Raw genomic sequence first — 15,556 nt, 5'->3', positions numbered from 1 at the left:
TATTTTGGCTTGGAAAGGTTCCGTTATTAATTAAAATGCATTACTATTAATTTTGTGAAGAACTGCAAATCTAAAAAAAAAAAATATCCCCAATTATAATAGCTGCTAATATTCACTTTAATTTTCTTTGGGGGAGGGTAATTTGGCACATGGTGCTACTTCATGCCACATTACACCTGCATAGAATGTTTAAAAAAAATACTGACACAGTACCTTGTATCTAAATGCTTACGGATATAAAATATTAAATCAGACTTACTTTCTCTGGCAAGTGTGCTATTTTGCTAACATCCCCCACACACACACACACACACACCATGGACAATACTGAGTGGCTAACCATCCAGAACCATGTCACTCTGCCACAGCACTATTATTTCCTATTACCATGACAGCAAAACTGAAACAACATTTTTACTCAATAAATGGAGTTGGTATATCGATGTCAGAGTAATAAGCTACTAATGAAACGACTACATCTTGTAAGACATTGGGAGGACAATTGTCATAACCTCCACTTATGAAATTCGAACTATTTTAGCACTCTTGGTCTAAATGTACAGACATATGTATATTCTGATCTGTTTCATAAGATTAAAAAAATAAAAACAATAAATGCATTAAATTACACATATATATATATATATATATATATATAAATAAAACAGCTATAAACATTTCTAAGTGATCACTTGCTGAAATCTGTAATAATGTTATCAGTTATCCAGCTGTCTATGCTCTTTTAGCAGTGTACAATAATTTAATCAGAATGACATAAATGGCAACAGCAAAGCACAGAATCTGTCAAATAAAAACAGATTTTTTAAAACTTTTTTTTTTGAAATAAGTTAAAGAAATGCTGATCTAAGGATGTACACAGCAAAGTTATTTTTGTTTTGTCAAAAAAGAGAAATGTCTTCAATCCGCAGCATAAAGATACTGTCAATAAACCTGACTATGGCATATTGCATCCCTAAAAGGTGCTTAGGGTAGCGGACTCACAGTCAAAGGTGTCTGTAGGATTTTTTTACAGGGGGGTGCAAATCCAGAGAGGCTAGAGCTCCAGAGTATATCTGTTTGCATGTGGATAACCAAGAACTCCTGCTGTATTCCACACAGTAGTACAGAAACTGATGGCATCTATGTGGATTTATAGTGTTATGAAATAAGACTTTAAAGGAACTGTAATATTGAACTAGGTCATGTAAAAATGATAAAGTTTCTGGCTAACTGTAATTTTTAAAACAAAAACTGAACGTACTATATTGTTGCAAGTTTAGGCCTATGACTCCTGTGGCCAATATCTGTTTCTGCACATACATTTTGTGGGGTCTGGCTCTGTCTGCTACCCATACACACAGTAGTGATTGTGCCTTTCTCAGTACTTAGTTAACAATTTAATAAAGCTACGATTTGATCTTTGATGTCCACTTCTGGCAGCAGAGTCGGATCAAGGTCAAATGGGGCCCTAGGCAGAGTAATATATCGCCCCAGAGAGCAGCCTTTTATGCGGCAAACCCCACCCTCCAAAAAGCCCCCTCCCCAGCCAATCCAGTGTTCCATTACTTGGCTATTTCTCCCCAGTTACCATAAACACTGTTCAAACCTGTCAATGTGCATACTGCTTTCTTACTTTTACAATGATTACAGATATTGAAATAAAATAGCACAAACACAGATAGCCATTTGCTAAACAAACACAGTCTCACAATGAAAATAGACTTAGCATGAGCAGTAAACTTCTCTGCCCTTGAAAGTCGCATTAATTGAAACACCATTAAAACTCTCATTCAAAGAAAATGCATCTCGCCAGTGGAGGATTAAGTTTAACTTTGGGCTGTTTTCAAACCATAGACTCCTTGCATACATTTTTAGGGCCATGCATTGCATACATTTTTAGGGCCATGCATATATGTATGTGTTCTTTGATTCACCTTCTTGATTGTATTAAATTTAATTCCTTGTAAAATACAGCACCACTTGTTAGAATGTGTTTTAAAAAGGTAGGAAATGACTAAATGTACAGCATTCCTTTTCAATTATCATTTGCTGGCAAGAATGTCCTTAGCAGGTAGGCAACAACCACTGATGCTGTGATCTTTGCCTGCAACTTTAGTTCCTTAGGAATACACAATTATCTACTTCATAACAGCATGGAAATGTCTGTTTGACTTCTACAACACGACTGGTTTTTATACCACCACAGTACTATTTTACTGCTATAGAAACAATGCAGTAATACTTCAACCTCATTCAGCTCCTGGTGAGGAACTATCAAAGTTACAATGACCTTAATCACAAAATTAATAACAGATACAGGACAGGGATTGTATCGTTAAGTCTGTCTCTGAATGTCTGGGGACTGCAGATGTCTCTGGGTGAACCCAAGATGCACTGGAAGGATTATATCTCTTAACTGCCTGGGCAGTTCTATGGATTACAGATGTCTCTGACCAGACCCAGTACACATTGAGGGTTATATTTCACAGATTGCCTGGAAATGTAAGGGGATTCCAGACAATGAGGTGAAGACTTTTTTTGGGACTGGGAAATGCACTGTACCCTGCATGACTGGCTAATAGAACAAGCCTCATCAGGACAACAATGATATTCTCAGATCATTTAATATTTTATCAGATTTTATCATTACTTAACTATTTTACCCAGTTTAACCAAAACCTCAGTAAACAGTTTAAAAAAAAAAAAAAAAACAGTACAGCACTGACTTACATCTTCAAAATTCATATGGGCAGAACAGGGAAAATACAAAAGACTGCAGAGAAAAAAGACAGAAAGCTTCTTATTCTGGCATTCTTAAACAACAAGATGCCACACACAAAATATGTTGCAACACTGGTAAAGGAGTCAGACACTTTCTTAACAAAGCTTTAACTACTTCTATTCACATCTATGCCCTCCTGTACCATGGATAGGGGGAGTACCTCTCAAATTTCCAGAATTTGGAAGGACACCCTCAATACATTCTGAAGCTTTTACTCTATCCCTTCTAAAATTGGAAAGTATTTTGAGAAGTTCTAATATAATAGTGCCAGCACTTAAAGCATGTTTAGGGTCTTCTCCCTAATTATTTTTTGCTTTGTCTGTAACTCTGGAGATAACACAGAAATGTATGGTTGGAGACATGATTAGCAATTTACTCTGACAAAGTAGGTGGGAAGAAATATCCAGGGAATTGTTATGGCTAGGCTTGTATAGGCCCTAGGGCCGATAGCCTAGTACCAACCTATGAACCAGCCTGATTCTCTCTCTCCTCTTCTGTCGTACGTTTACATCCAACTGAAGATTTCTGTTGGACCATCACCCTTCTCTTCAGTTTTAATGAGCTACAGGGCATGCATAAGTTATATGTTCTGAATAGTACGGCTTCTATTTGTGGTACTTTTTTTACTGAAGTCATGGAAATAAATGTGGCACCAAATGTCAGCATAGTTGTCTTTATGTCTCACAAGACAGTTTGACCTATACAAAGCACTCTTCAAAGAACTACAATTAAAACAATGAAGCATTTCTGAATCTCTTTAAATGCCACTTGTTATGCAAAAAGAAGATGCCAACTATGTCAATTATAAACCATCATGCTGGACAACTAATTTACATTAGCAATGAGACACTCTTAATATTCTAAGAGGACTTACCCGAGACAGAGCATGACCTTTACCAAAGAATCAGGCAATTCTTCACCCTAAAAACAATAAACAGAATAAATGTGCTGACTCATATAAACTATAACACAATTTTATTACAAAAATCTACACATGGCAATCATGAAGTCAAACTGCAGCTCACACAGCTGAGTCATGTGATAAAAAGCAATAATTCCTAGATTAAAGAAGAGATGCATCATTCATCAAGCATTCCTGGCATCTAATTTACTACCAGGTTTAAATAACATGACTGTGAAGACCATACTTAATTCTTTGTTGATGAAGTGCAGAGTTATTTCTGAAATTGTAATAATATCACCAAGCAGAATACTGAAAAATGGTTTCTAATTGTTCCTAAACTGTAAAAAGGAAGATTTGAAAATAAAATATACTTTCACAATCTGAAAGTAAAGTTTATACATTTTGCTAGTACTAATAAGCGGTTACTTAATGAGCAGTCATTTCATAGCAATTCCCTGTATACAATGCTGACAAAATACAATTTTCCATTTTTTTAAAACTGAGCAAGCTATGATATTACAATAATAAAACCTATGTACAACTTCAAAAGTTGGTTAGTTTTAGTTCCGTTAATGTACTACTGAAATAGTTACCCTAAACTAATTAAAAAAGATCCTAACCTAAACTCAGATGTGAAGCAGTAAGCAATTAATTACCACACAATTGTCAGTATCTCCCTGGCACATAGGAACAGGTCATAATTAGCCAGTCAATGTTTCTATGTTGCATCAGTTTTCGATGAAACTCTCTCAGTGCTTATTGTCAGAATCCATCATGTAGCTCTGGACTATTCAAAAAAAAACTAGCATGCTTCTACAAGATGGGGGGGGGGGGGTTCCTTTCTACAGGTTTATTAAATTAAAGCTGCCAACCTGCACAATACTACATGTAAATCTATGAGTAGTACTGGCAAATACACGCATCCCACAAAAATCAGCAATGTACTACTTTTAACACAGATATGAATCAGAGTGGAGGAGGTAATTAAAAAACGGGCAAACACTTCTTTAAACAACCGGGATAGTGTTCTTTCCATGTGTATTCCTTTAAACAAACACTAGCAACATAATGAAACCTGCTGGCAGTCTGTATTAGCAGCATAGACTGCGCACAGAATCAGTCAACTGATTTTTTTTTTAGTTTTAAGCCTAAGGACCACAGCAGTATTTGGAGAAGAAAAGTGCAGTTTTGTACCTACCATAAATGTAGATGTTAGAGGATCTCCATTGCTGCAGTCCTTACATATGGGTATTCCGCTGTCCCCAATCGGCCAGAATACCAAAGGGCTAGAACCGGCGTCGGTCATCGGCACCCGAGACTGACGTCAGTACGTGCCAGTACAAATGCGCATGACCGACGCCATAACCTCAGTCTTTCTTGCCTCAGACGTCAGAATGCAAAAAACACCACCCAAACCCCAACCTAAAAAGAAAAGGGGGGAAGGAGGGAGGGAAAATTGGACTGCAGCAATGGAGATCCTCGAACATCTACATTTATGGTAGGTACAAAACTGTACTATGTTCTTCGTCTCCCATTACTGCAGTCCTTACATATGGGTAGAATCCCAGAGCAACGGAAAAAGGGAGGCTGGTCAACTAAACAGCATTAGGAGCTGCTGACATGCCCTGTAAGATTGCAGTGGCAAACCCAGCCCTAGACCTAGAATAAAGAGGTAAATGATAATGCTTTGTAAAGGTATGTACAGAACTCCAAGTAGCTGCTTCTAGAATGTCTTTAGTAGCTACCCCTCTCAAAAAAGCAGTAGAAGTGGCCGTAGCCCTAGTAGAATGAGGCCTGATCCCAACTGGAACATCCTTTCCATGATGAGAGTAACAAAAAGCAATACAATGGCCAATCCACTTGGAAATAGTTTGCTTCAAGACAGCTTTCCCTCGTGAAGTCAAAGCAAAAGAAACAAATAATTGTTGAGATCTTCTGAACTCTTTGGTTCTGCTCAAATAATACCTTAACTGCCTATGTACATCCAAAGAATGCAAAACTTTTTCCCCTTCATTTTGGGGGTTAGCATAAAAAGTAGGCAAATGTATAGATTGGTTCAAAGCCACATTAGAAATCACTTTAGGCAGAAAAGTAGGATTAGTACGTAAGGAAACTCTGTCATTGTGAAAAATCAGAAAAGGTTCCACTGCCATGAGGGCCTGTAATTCAGATACCCGTCTAGCAGAAGTAACAGCCAATAAAAAAGCAGTCTTCCAAGACAACAACTGCAATTCAGCTGTAGCTGCAGGTTCAAAAGGAGGCAGAGTCAGCTTTTCCAAAACAAAATTAAGATCCCAGGTAGGAGTAGGAGCCCTCCGTGGGGGTCTTATATTCCTTGCCCCTCTAAGAAACTGTTTAACCAATGGATGTGAAAATAAAGGAGGGTCACAATCATAGTGAGCAGAAATAGCTGCAGCATGCACTTTTACAGAAGAGAAGGACAAACCCTTGTCCAATAAAATAGTCAAATATTGCAATGTACAACTCAAATTAGGCAATTCGACATCAAAGCCTTTAGCTGAACTCCAAAGAAACAATCTCTTCCATTTACCAGCATAAACTTTTCGAGTACTAGGACGCCTGGCTTCCAAAATAACATCCAAAACTTGTTGAGGGAGCCGAAGGTCCTCCTTCTCTAAAACAGAATGCGCCAGGCTGTCAGGTGTAGGGATTGCACCCTGACATTGAGAAAATGATTGTTTTCCTGAGACAATAAGTGAGGAATCTGTGGTAATGGCCAAGGTGGTACATGAATTAAGCTCCTCAACAGAGGGTACCAATGCTGACGAGGCCAATCCGGTGCTATAAGGATCATGCAAGGTTTGTCCCTTCTGACTTTCAACAGCACCTGTGGAAGAAGAGGCAAAGGAGGAAAAGCATACACGTGAAGGTTGCTCCAACTGAAGGATAGTGCATCTATTTTCCAGGCTTTTGGATGAAATAGCCTTGTGCAAAACAGGGGCAGTTGGAAATTCAGAGGAGAAGCGAACAGATCTATGTCCGGAGTTCCCCAAGCCATTGTCAACTGAAGAAATACCTGAGGGTCCAATTTCCATTCGTGAGGATCCACCATCTGTCTGCTCAGCACATCTGCTAAAGAATTTTGTGCTCCTGGCAGAAACTGTGCTCGAAGAGTGATGTGCAGATTCAAAGCAGTTTCCCATAACAGCATTGCTTGTCTGCAAAGAGGGTAAGAATGAGTTCCCCCTTGCTTGTTGATGTACCACATGACAGTCGTGTTGTCTGTTCGAATCAACACCAGTCCTGGTTGAAGTAGGCTTTTGAATCCTTCCAAAGCAAATTGAACTGCCAGCATCTCTTTCATGTTGATATGCAAGTGAAGTAGCTCTGGGGGCCAAAGGTCTTGAATCCATTTTCCTTTGAAATGAGCTCCCCAGGCTGACTCCGAGGCGTCTGTCGTCAATATCTGATGTGCCTCTGGTTGGGTCACAGAGAGCCCCTTGTTTAGGTGACATTCCTGAGCCTACCACAGAAATTCTCTCTGAATGCAAGGTAGAATCCGAATAACAGTGTCCAAATCGTGGCAGTGTTGAGTCCAAATGCTTTTGAGATACCATTGTAGCTTCCTCATATGCAGTTTGGCATTGGGAAGTACTAGAATGCAAGATGTCATGAACCCCAAGGCTTGAAGGACTGTCCTTGCAGTCAGCCTGGACATTACTGATAGCTGTCGGAAGTATAGGTGAAGACTTCTTTGTTTGTCCGGGGTAAGAAATGCCATCTGAGCAGCTGTATTCAGTTTCACACCCAGAAAACACATCTCTTGTGAGGGTACTAGACTGGACTTTATTTCGTTCACAGAATACCCTAGGCATCTTAAAACTGTCATTACATACTGCAGATGTTGAAGAAGTTCATGCTTGCCTTGAGCCAGAATCAAACGGTCGTCCAGATAAGGATAAATTTGAATTCCTGTTAGTGTGAGAAAAGCTATTACTGGAGCCAGGACTTTTGTGAATACCCTGGGCGCAGTAGACAAGCCAAAGGGCAATGCAGAGAACTGATAATGCAAATTCCCATTCCAAAATCTCAGGAATTTCCTGCAACTGGGCCTGATAGGAATGTGAAGATAGGCCTCTGAGATCCAGAGTCACCATCCAGTGATCTTTGCCCAGCATAGGTAACAGCTGTTGCAGTGTTAACATCTTGAATTTTGGAATTTCCAGAAAGGTATTTAGAATGGACAAGTCCAGAATTGGCCTCCAAGTATTTCCTTTCTTTGGCACTAAGAAAAGACGGGAATAAAACCCTGTGCCTCTTTCTGCAGAAGGTACTTCCTGTATTGCTCCCAACTGAAGCAGAGAAGAAATTTGTGTCTGTGCTTCCAGTCTTTGCTGATGAGGCACATCCGGCATACCTTTGAAAGGAGGGAATGTGTGAAAATAAAATTTGTAGCCTCGATTTATTATGTCCAATACCCATTTGTCTTGGGTAACCAAATGCCAATTTCTTTTGAAAAGTCTCAGTTTTCCTCCTAGAGGGGCCGCCAGCAAGGCAGAGTCCGGCAGCTGAAGACACTGGTCATTGGTTCTGTTTCCAAAAGGACTGACCCCTGCCCTCCCCAGCAGAAGGGGTAGAAGAACTCAAAGACCTAGAAGTAACAGGGCCCTGAGAGGAAGCCCTACCTCTACCTCGCCTCGACCTGCCCCTAGATTGATAATCCGAAGAGGGGAAAGACCACCCCTTAGCAGGCCAATTCCTACTGAACTTAGGGGGCTGAACCTGTAAAAAGTCCTTAACTGTCTGCATAGACTTAGCTTTTTCCTCCATCTTTTTCAAAACTGATTCTACTGGAGGACCAAAAAGAACATCAGATTGTAGAGGAGCATCCATAATTCGAGCCTTAACATGCTCTGACAAGGTCTGATCTTTAAGCCAAGCATGCCTACGAACAACTGAACTAGTAGCAGCCACCCTGGAAGAAGCCTGTAAAGCATCAAAACCACACTGCAAAGAATGCTTACCAACTTGGTCTGAAGCATGCACTAAATCCTGAAGCTCCTTACATTCAATACCTTCAGCTAAAGCATCTACTTTACATTTCAATTGGCCCAGCAAATAATTTTGATACCGGAGCATATGAAACTGACAAGTTAAAGCTCTCATAGCCAAAGTAGAAGAGGTATACAGTTTTTTACCCCACCTATCCAGGGCCCTAGCATCCTTGTCCAGAGGAACTGGATTCCTAACCACAGAAGCCCTAACACCTTTGGGGCCTTGAGTAATAGTTTCTGGATCAGCCCTAGGACTCTTATATAAGTACTTGTGAGCTTCCGGAACCCTGTAGTATCTATCTGGTTTAACCGGGGCAGGAGGCAGAGAATCTGGGTTAAGGGCAGCCTCAGAAAATACATCCTGAACAACATCCAGTACAGGGGGAATAGCCAAGGGCCTATGCTGAGGCAAAAACAAGAATTCTCTTAGTCTTTTACGAGAATCAGAATAATCCTGGCCCTCCCATTTGAAATGTTCCCTCATGGAATGCAAAGTCTCAGAGAAAGAAAAATCTTCTGGAGGGGACGAGAGGAGTAGTGTCCTCAGCCTCCGAATCAGAATAGGGAGGGAAATCCTGAAGTTCTTCTACAGAGGAATCTGACTCATTGGAAGACTGAACCAAACCCTCCAACTCTGTCTCTACCCTGGGCCTCTTCGCAGGGGGGGGCATAGAACCCCTAATTAAAGTAATCAAATCTTCAGCCATCTTTAACATGTGCTTCCTAGGAGCTGGACCCTGGGGACTAGCACCAGAAGGGGCAGACTTAGACTTAGGCCTCCTCCTTCTCATAGCAAAGCCCAGTCTAACTACCCTATGAGGGAAGGGAACCACTGACAGCAGAGAAGCACCCTCAGCCTGGCCTAACACAGGAGAAGCCACTTCCTGCAGTAACAAAGGCTCCCCTTGAGACTCAGGTAAACTTTCAGAAGGAGCCGCTGAAGTAGCCAGTGGTACTACAGAACCGGCGTCCGGAGTGGACGACTCATCCTGTTTGGACCGCAAAGACTTTTCTTTGCGTTTCTTAGAAGAACCAGTCGTCGGAGAATCCGACGGCATGTTGTAATTACAATGTTTACCAAACACCAGCCTAGCACAGTCCAACCGACGTTTAATAGTACGCTTGTTAAAAGTAGCACAAAAGCGACACCCAACAACGTCGTGCTCAGGCCCTAAACAAGGAATGCAGAGTGAATGGTAATCCCTATGAGGAATCTGTTTCCCACAAGAAATACAGTTATTAACTTTTTCTGACATCCGTCAATACTGAGGCAAGAAAAAGACAAAAGTGTCCCCAACGGGGTACTTAGCCCAACTTGGTCTCCGGTCTGAAACTCGAAAACCGACAATTCCAGAACACCGAACGGCACTTGCAAAAGCTGCTTCTGCTTAGGACCACGCGGCAAGAAAGACTGAGGTTATGGCGTCGGTCATGCGCATTTGTACTGGCACGTACTGACGTCAGTCTCGGGCGCCGATGACCGACGCCGGTTCTAGCCCTTTGGTATTCGGGCCGATTGGGGACAGCGGAATACCCATATGTAAGGACTGCAGCAATGGGAGACGAAGAACATCTGCAAGGAAATAATGAATTTGCTATAGGTGAGTAGCAGAGAAATCCTTCCAACTAACACACTGGATACGACTGTAAACTATCCATTATTGTTCAAGCATAATTAATGTAAAGGTGTTCCAGGAGGGGCTGGTCTATGTGAAAAAAATGGTGCAAGGACAGTGGCCTCAAACTCAGTGACAAAACTGTAGTGTTCTCCATTTTGGTAAAATAAATAATTCCTCAGCATGTCAAATAGACAACTTCCCTCTTAAGATTAACATTCTTCATTACACATCTATGCACCTTGTGGATGACTCCATATCACTTGATAATAATGTCTCCCCAGCAGACAGAAAATCCTACTATCTGCCTCAAGTATTAACCAGGGGCATCTCAGTCAGAATCAGTCTTATCTGCACTGTGCTCATCTATCTGTCTCTTCACTGTACATAATTCCCCTTTTCATGTATACATATTGAAATACCTATTGAAACATATTCCCACTTTAAGTCCCTTAGTTAACTAGATCAACTGCTCCCCCCCACCTGCTATATTTTGTTTCCGTTGGACTCCACTGAAGTGATCTGTCTTTGACATTTCAGACCACAAAACACATAACCCCAGAACTACTATGTCTTCAGACCTAACATTTGGTTTCTCAAATACCTACAAAGGACCTTAATCTCTATCAAAATGTAATAGGACATACTGGATGACCAGATATAAGTATTTTTTGTGGCTTTCCCACTGTTATTAAGCTAGCGACTGCATTTCGCCTGTTTTACTGCTACTTTAAGTGATTTCTGCATTTTACACTGTTTATTGCACTTTAAGTTACTAATTGTTGCAAATTGTTTCTGTAGGCTACACACTAAAGTGCGCTAGCCGATTTACAGCATTTATAGCATTTACTGTCTGTTTTTTTCCTTATCTCTGTAATAAAACAAAAAAATCTCTTGTTTTCCCACTTTACTGAACTAGAGTAGTCCAGTTTCAGAGTTGCTGATCCATGGGCTTTGTTTTTAGTTCCTGTTACTGATCCATTGCCTTATTAGGAAGGAGGGAAGTTTCTTTGCTTACCAGTGGGAGTGGGAAGCACTGAGCGGCCTGTTTGTCCGATTTGGTGAAGTTTCAGCCAGAAACTAGTAGTCCATTGGTCGTTTTGGGCCAATTCCTAGCTCCCTTCAGCCCCCTGCTATAAAACACGCTAAACTGTACTGCTGATCTAACCAGCATATCCTATAACTGAAAAGTTCATCTCTACTTGATTCCCAAGTAGACTATTCTCTATCTGTAAAGCCTAGCACTTACTCCTACAGTACTTGCACCTTGATAAAGCACTCTTATTATAGATAGTACCCCACCAGCCTAAAACCCACTTCCCCCAGAGTCCTTTGAAAGTTCTTTATCTACTACTTCTAGTATGTCGAGGGATCAGTTGCTAGTGTCCTCTCCAGCTCAACTGGTGAACCTGGGAATATTGAGGCAATGTTACAATTGCCTCATGTACACAGACAATCCTCTCCTTCTCCCACAAAACACAAATACATGCGAGAGATGCAACTATACGGCCAAACTGGAGGCTGAGCTCTCTCAACATAGGACTGGCAAGACCAGACAGGAGGAGAAGGTAACCACACACAATACATACCCAGTCACACATGGTACCATCACAACTTCAAATCATACACATACTCACACAAAGACATACTCGGAGGCTCTGATCAAAAATTTACCAAAACAGCAGAGGCCACCAAAGCAGACACCCAAACAACTACCACCTCACGACCCAACACATGCAACACGTAGACCACACAGTCAGAGTGTCAAACAGTCACAGCCCTTAAGGCCAAACAAAATGCCAGACACACTTGTCATTGGTGATTCCATAGTCAGACACACTGGCGTCCGCTCACCAGACTGAGTAAGGAGAAGGTCACAGTAAGCTGCCTGTCGGGCGCTAGAATCCACCACATAACGCAAGCACTCAGGTCTCTCAACAGCAGGTACAAGTACGACTCAGTCATTGTCCACGCTGGTGTCAACGACCTGAGACATACCTCCTTGGACTACATGAAAAGGGACATCGAGGAGCTCTCTGATTATGTAGCCCAGGCAGGTATGACCCTGACCTTGAGCAGTATCCTACCTTCAGCTAGAATGATGCCACAATACAGTGATAAGATGATCAGCTTTAATAATTGGCTTAAAATCTGGTGTCATTCAAAGGGGATCCAATGTCTGTCTGCCTGGGATGACATGCTGGACAAGCCACGCTGCAAGGGCGGCTTGCACCTGTCACCCTGGGCTTCCGGATATTGGCAAAGGCTCTTGCCACCCCATAGTGCCTTTTTAGGCAAGGCTCAAATTCTAAACCTACCACCCTAGAACACCAAAAGGAAAAAACTAAGGGTAATGCTGCTCAATGCCAGAAGTCTCAATCTCAAGATGCACACTCGAGGCCCTTCTCAATATGGAGAACATCGATGTCTGTGCTGTGACAGAAACCTGGTTCAAGGCTCCTGAGAGCACCCCAGCACTAACAGGTTTTACCTCATATCATGCGTTCGGCCCCAAAATCCGGACAACACCAAGAAAGGAGGGGGGTGTCCATATTCATAAAGGACACCCACACCTCAAGGTTGGTGGCAACGCACGATGCATCGGAGACCATCCACGTGCAATTAACCATAGGCAAGACTGCTCTGCAATTTGTAGCATGTTACAGGCCACCCTCTCAAACTCAGGAACCTCACATGGCCTTCCTGAAAACATTGGAGGATAAATGTATCTCCAAACACCATCATACTAGGTGACTTCAACTACCCTAATATAGACTGGGAACACTACTCAAGCCCGAACACTCTAACCCAAAGATTCCTGGAGTTCATAAACTCAAATGCCATGGAACAACTAGTCACCATCCCCACAAGAGGTGAAAACATACTTGATCTCATCATCACGAACATGGGATCAAAATGTTCAACACCGGAAGTACACCCCTCACTGGTGAGATCAGATCATAAACTAATCTCGCTGGAGGTCCTCATCCCGCCCCCACCTGAAACAAAAAAGACCACAGTGAAAAACTTCTCAAAAGCCGATTTCACACTTCTAAAAACTAGTGTGGTCTCCTTTAAGGCCCCTGAGCCAGTGGTAAACATTACTCAAACCGCTGAATCACTTACAAATGCCTTCTACCAGCACCTACAGGACTGCATGGATCAGGCAATCCCAAACAAAACTAAGACTCTCTGTATCAAAGGCAAGCGTCCAGTCTGGTGGACCCCAGCCATAAACAAGCTCTACAACAAAAGGAGGAAGCTACTACAAGATAGAGAAAAATCCTTGAAAGGTAAGACACCTTTGATCATTATAAGTAAAAAACTAAGAGCTCTCATAAAATCATCCAAGGCAAATTTTGAGAGAAAAATCGCCAAGGACTCTAAAGACAATCATAAGGCATTCTTTAGCTATGTTAGAAACCTAGGAGGAAACTCCCAGATATGCTCAGAATTAGTTCAAAATGATGTGAAAATTACTGAACCTACACACATTGCTAACATACTGGCTGACAGGTTCAGTGCAAACTCCCCTCCCCAAAAGGAGATATCTATTCAGAGGATTGTAGCCCCCAAACATCTCCAACGCCCAGGTGAGAACTGCCCTCACTAAGGCAAAAACATAGCATCCATGGGACCGGATGGTGTCCCCGGCTGTGTGCTTCATGAACTCAACGAGGAATTAAACCCACAGTTAGGACAGCTGTTTAATCTTAGCCTCACCTCAGGATACGTACCCAAGGAGTGGCGCAGCGACTGTGGTCCCACTTCATAAGGGCGGTGCCTCCACAGACCCTGGAAATTACCGCCCATTAGCTTGACAAGCCTTATCTGCAAAGCCATGGAGAGGATCATAATGGAACTCATAAATAAAGACATAGGGAACTTGCAGACTTTGGATCCAACCCAGTTTGGCTTTGTCAAAGGCAGATCCTGCCTCTTAAACTTGGTTGACTTTTTCGAGACAGTCACCAAGGCCATTGATGAGGAAAGGCAGTCCATACAGCCTACCTCGACCTGGCAAAGGCCTTCGACACAATACCCCACTCAGGTATCATCGAAAAACTCATCAGCTTGAATGTAAACCCATACATCACAAGATGGGTTGCAAACTGGCTAAGCGACAGAACCCACAGGGTCAGAGTTGCTGGAGCCATGTCAGACTCAAAGCCTGTCACAAGTGGTGTCCCACAGGGCTCAGTCCTGGGTCCACTCTTGTTCGGCATCTACTTTTCTGAAGTACAAGCAAACACAGGAGGGTTATGGCTGACAAAGTTTGCAGATGACTGCAAACTGGGAGCCATAGTCGAAAACACATCTGACACAGATATCCTCCAGAAGGGCCTCACAGAAACGGATAACTGGTGCCAGAGCCATGGCCTGAAGTTAAACGCCAAAATATGCATAGTCATACCCTTCAGGAAAAACAAGGTTACCCCTAGCTACCATATAGATGGCAATCCACTGAGCACAGAAAAAGTCATCAGGGATCTGGGGACCCAAGTTGACAGTAGCCTTTCGTTTGACACTCATGTTGCTAAAGTAGTTAGGAAAACCTTCTATATCGCCCACCTGATCATGAAGGGATTCACATCTAGATCAAGGGAGGTCATCGTCCCCCTGTACTCATCACTCATTAGACCTGTGTTTGAGTACAATGCCCCGTTCGGAATGTATCTGACCAGACACCTGGTGCAGCTTGAAAGGCCCCAAAAGTTCCTCACCAAAAGGATAAAGGGTCTCAAAAATATGTCTTATGCTGCCCGACTGAAAGAACTCCAGCTCTATTCAGTCTCATACCGCTTGCTCAGAGGTGACCTGTGCCTGACATATAAGGCCATGTCAAACCCAGATTTGATGAATATGCTTCACCTCAAAAAATCTAGATCCCTCAGAACCACAAGGGCAGGAGACTTAAATCTTGACACGGTTATAAATAGAACGTGCTGGAGGGACAGATTCATCACCCAGAGACTCCCTATGCTGTGGAACAAAATCCCGGTACATGTGAGGCAGAGCACCTCGCTGGCCTTGTTCAAGAGGAATCTTGACCAATGGATGGGAGATCGCAGATATACCCCAGGGATTACTTCAGTGTCACTGCTTGACAGAGGCACAGAAAAATGATAGGCATAGTTTTTATTCAAACTAAAGGGGTGGCAAAAGCCACATAACTATGGGCTAGGCTTATAAATGCCCTTGGGCAGATAGCCTAGTATGAACCTATGAACCTATTTAA

The 15,556-nt window shown here is 42.2% G+C and overlaps 1 protein-coding gene across 3 annotated transcripts in view; it reads right to left on the bottom strand.

The window, feature by feature from the left end:
- WIPF3 (WAS/WASL interacting protein family member 3) overlaps positions 1 to 15,556 on the bottom strand; it is a 1,105,312-nt gene that overhangs the window by 873,263 nt on the left and 216,493 nt on the right. For 2 of the 3 annotated variants that reach the window (XM_044066832.1, XM_044066827.1), the window contains exon 2: positions 3,657 to 3,703. The exons of the other annotated variant lie outside the window; for it this stretch is intronic. The gene's annotated coding sequence lies outside the window, so the exon portion shown is untranslated. The remainder of the gene's footprint in view (positions 1 to 3,656; positions 3,704 to 15,556) is intronic. 3 annotated transcript variants of the gene reach the window in all.

Source organism: Protopterus annectens, chromosome 3.part1, assembly GCF_019279795.1.
Source record: "Protopterus annectens isolate FY-2018-M chromosome 3.part1, PAN1.0, whole genome shotgun sequence".
NCBI lineage: Eukaryota > Metazoa > Chordata > Ceratodontiformes > Protopteridae > Protopterus > Protopterus annectens.
The sequence above is the reverse complement of the archived record's forward strand: the minus strand, read 5'-3'. Positions and strand labels throughout refer to the sequence as shown.